At 50.9% G+C, this 4200-nt stretch overlaps 1 long non-coding RNA gene across 4 annotated transcripts; it reads right to left on the reverse strand.

Annotated features, from left to right (window-relative positions):
• Positions 1-1410: 1410 nt before the first annotated feature.
• Positions 1411-3585, reverse strand: LOC122168798. Of its 4 annotated transcripts, none has more exons than XR_006171375.1 (6): positions 3090-3585; positions 2812-2918; positions 2600-2700; positions 2409-2488; positions 2099-2312; positions 1411-2013 (listed from the first exon to the last, which is right to left on the reverse strand). It is a non-coding gene; the product is annotated as an uncharacterized LOC122168798 (long non-coding RNA). The 4 variants fall into 4 exon arrangements; XR_006171372.1 differs by having other exon boundaries at positions 2099-2328; XR_006171371.1 differs by lacking the exon at positions 2409-2488 and having other exon boundaries at positions 2099-2328.
• Positions 3586-4200: the final 615 nt, after the last annotated feature.

The following is a 4200-nucleotide window of genomic DNA, read 5'->3' on the forward strand; positions in this document are numbered from 1 at the left end:
GCCAAAACTGAATGCTGAAGTGAATGCGGCAAAGAAAGCCAAGGGCAGCGGCCAAGAGAACGTGGCATGGAACACAAAAACAGGAGGGCAAGAGAATGGAGTAGGGAACAGCAAGGGCAAAGGGAATGAAAACACTGCAGTGAAAGGCCGGAGACAAGGAGAACACAGAAAGAAAAGGACAGGCAGCATCCAGGGCACCACGAAGTGCAATGAAGAGCTCTGGGAGCACCGTGCTGTGCCATGCTAGGGAATGGGTAAACACTGGTGGGTGTGCATTGCCCTTACCTGCTGGGCAGACAATTACCAGCCAGCAAAGCGGGGTTCCGGGCATTCCAGGAAATGCAGATTCTGGTTCCTTGCTGTTCCCATAAGAGCCACGCATCTCCATGCAGTCGTTACGGCACTCGGGAGTGCCGCAGCCTGCTGCCACCTGTGGGACACAACGCAGTAATGAAGGCACTGCCCTGCAGATGTGCCTCTTTCACAAACCTGCACTCCTTTCTCTGATCAACGTGGCTGCACTCTGCGCATGATGCTGCTTACCAGCAGCACTGAGCTGGGAACAACAGACAAGGAGAAGGCTGAGGTACCCAACAACATCCATCTTCCATCTTCTCTGATAACTGCTCATTATACACTGTCCTCACCTTTGGTTTGGTAGGTGGGGATTGAGGAAGCAATGCCGGTCCCACAGACACCTCCCTATCCCACACTGTGATGGGAGATCAGGTTCTGGACCACCTGAGGACCCAAGCATCCAGGAGTCTTTGGGTCCTGATGAGACAAGTCCCAGAGCTCTGAGGGAATTCAGTGCTGCAGTCACCGAGCCACTCCCAGTGGTATTTGAGAAGTCGAGGAAGTCAGGTGAAGTCCCTGGTGAGCAGAAAAAAGGTGACAGCACAGCTGTTACTGCAGATATAAAGTGTGACCCTGGGAACTGCCAACATGTCAGTCTCACCTCTGTGCTGCAAAAAGTCATGGAGCAGATCCTCCTGGAAGGGACTCTGAGGCACGTTCCAGTGCGTCAACACCCTCTGTATGAAAAGCTTCCTCCTAATAACCAACCTAAACCTCCCCTGTCTCAGTTTAAAACCATTCCCCCTTGTCCTATCACGATCCACCCTCGTAAACAGCCATTCCCCTTCCTGCTGTTCCCCCCTTCAAGTACTGTGAGGCTGCAATGAGGTCCCCCCCAAGCCTTCTCTTCTCCAGGCTGAACAAGCCCACTTCCCTCAACCTTTCCTTGTAGGAGAGCTGCTCCAACCATCTGATCATCTCAGTGCCTCCTCTGGACCCGCTCCGTGAGCTCCACGTCCTTCCTGTGCTGGGGGCCCCAGGCCTGGATGCAGCGCTGCAGAAGAAGCCTCACAAGAGCCGAGTAGATGGGGACGATCACCTCCCTCTCCCTGCTGGCCGCTCCTCTTTTAATGCAGCCCAGAACACAGCTGGCCTTCCAGGCTGCAAGCTCACTCTGCTGGCTGACATCCAGCTTCTCACCCACCAGGATCCAAAGTCCTTCTCTGTGGGGCTGCTCTCAAGGTGTTCTTTGCTGAGTTTGTACAAACACCCAGGACTGCCCCTTCATCAGTGACATTGACAGTAGGGTGGAGTGCACCCTAATGACACCAAGCTGTGGGGTGCGGTGACACACCAGAGGGACGGGATGCCATCCAGAGGGACCTCAACAGGCTGAGTAGTGGCACTCAGCAATGTGCCTTCCAGCCCAGAAAGCCAACCGTATGCTGGGCTCCATCCAAAGATGTGTGGTCAGCAGGCGAAGGGAGGCGGTCCTGCCCCTCTGCTCTGCGCTGGGAGGCCTCACCTGGAGGTGCTGTGTGTGGATGTGGATGCCTGCAGTGCAGGACAGACGTGGAGCTGTTGGAGCACATCCAGAGAATGGCCACAGATATGAACTGAGGGATGGAACGCCTTTCCTATAAAGACAGAGAGCTGGAGCTGCTCAACCTGCAGAAGTGAAGGCTCCGAGGTGATCTGGTAACAGCCTTTCAACACCTGAAGGGAAGAACAAGGAAAGATTTAGCCTAGATATGAAGAAAATCTTGTACAGTGATGGTGGTGACACAGCAGAACAGATTACCCAGACATGATGGATGCCCTGTCCCTTCCAAGGTGAGGCTGGGTCAGGCTCTGGGCACTGATCTGGCTGTGGATGTTCCTGTTCGTTGTGTGGCAGTTGGACAAGATCACCACCAATGGTACCAGGTGCTCCAGCTGGGATAATCCACATCCGTCACAGAGCCTCTCTGGGCCAGTCCCAGTATTCAGCAGAGCAGGGGCTTCACTTCATCACGCTGTTGGGAACCAGAGCTGCAGAGCATTGAATGCAGGTCAGGGGGTGGGAGGAAGAGGAATTGGGGTTCGGGTGTCGTACAGATTAGGAAACTAACAGCATCTCCAGACAATTAGGATGGAGATATCTGGGCTGATGCTGAGTACAGCGGTCCAGAAGAGGACAAACCTTGGCTTCCTATAAAGATGAAGACTTATTACACCTAAGGGTGCACAGAATGCCCTTAAACAACTCTGCATGGTTGGAAGCAGTGCATAACAGCCCTGAAATAAAGGAAGAGTAAGTTACCCCATTCCACAGATGAACACTCAGCCCACACTGCCAAGGAAGTAGTCTCCAGGTACAGATGCTACCCTTATGGCTTCCACCCCTTAAAAGTGGTCAGGATACTAAAAAAAAAAAAAAAAAAAAAAAACCCACACACAAAACACACAAGGGAAGATTGCAGCCCTGAAATGAAGAAGAAACCACTTACACCCTTCTCAAAGGCCAAAACTCACTCATGCTCCACAGGAGACAGTCTCCAGAGATCAACATTGCCCTTACATCTGTCAGCACTTAGATGTGGTCAGGATGCCCCAAAAACCAAAAGTGAAAGGACACAGCCCTAAAATAAGAAGGAATCACTCATCTTTTCTTAAGGACCAGACCTCACCCCACACTCCCAAGAAGACAGTCTCTAAAGATGGATACCACCTTAAAGGCTACCAGCCCCTAAGTGGAGTCAGGATCCTCCCAAAAACAAGATATTGCAACTCTGGAATAAAGAATCACTCACCCTGTTTCAAGGGTTCACCCTACGCTCTAAAGGAAGCAGTCTCCAGGTGCAGTTGCTGCTCTTTCTGCTGACCGACCTTAAACATGGTCAGGAGCCCTCCAGAAAGTAAAATTACAATCCAGCAATAAAGAAGAAACCAATGACCCCATTCCAAAAGCAAACACTCAGCCCACACCCCAAAGGAAGCAGTCTCCGTGCAGAGGTGCTGCCCTTACAGCTTTCTACCTTTAAAAGCAGTTAGGATCCCAAAAACAGAAAGACCAGAGCCCTGCAACAAAGCATCAATCACTCACCCCAATTCCAAAGAGCAGAACTTACTTCCAATGATCCCAAGGAGGCAGCTCCCAAGCAGAATGCTGCCCTTGCTGTTCCCAGCCCTTAAATATGGGCAGGGAGGGGGTGGAGCCAAGCTCAGCCCTATCCGGTCCCACAGGTAGATTGCTTCCACCTGTGCTGGCAGGGCTGGCCACACCCCTCACCAGGTGCTCAATCACTGCTTCAGACTGTAAACAAGAAGAAAAAAAAAAGACTAATAACAAGCAGGTGATTGGATCTGCCTGTCCAGAAAGGGGAGTTTTATCAGTGAATGAGCAATAATGGCACGCATATTTTGATTCAATTTTGTCCTCAAAGGCATTTGGTAAAATTTCTGATAGGGGAGCACAAATTTCAATACTGATACAGCAAGATGCTGAAAAGCTGAGTGTGCAGCCTGGACGGCAAAGTTGAGATTACCGGTGTGATTGGAACGAGTGAGGTTTGCCAAACTAACGGGGACAGCTTATGGCTCTCTAGTGAGAAATGTGTGTTACCTACTTTCTTTGCAATTAAAGACCATTGTGAAAACATTTCAGGATTTGACATTCTCAGTGGGTGAACCTAGCACCTGCCTGTATGGCAGTGTATGGCCTTTTGGGTCAAGTTTCAATCCCTAACCCCAGAGAAATAGGGAGACTGCAGCGTGTGTACTTCACACAGCCCCTGTGCTCCCTGCATCAGTGGTCACTAACATACCACTGTACCCCATTTCTGCTGCAGCATGATGTGGGATTTCTGAAGTCATAGCAGATTTGGAGAAAACACAAATCATTTCCAGAACACACTCCCCATG

Source organism: Centrocercus urophasianus, unplaced genomic scaffold, assembly GCF_019232065.1.
Source record: "Centrocercus urophasianus isolate 14NV4802_14NV808 unplaced genomic scaffold, USGS_Curo_1.0 seq_46, whole genome shotgun sequence".
Classification (NCBI taxonomy): Eukaryota; Metazoa; Chordata; class Aves; order Galliformes; family Phasianidae; genus Centrocercus; species Centrocercus urophasianus.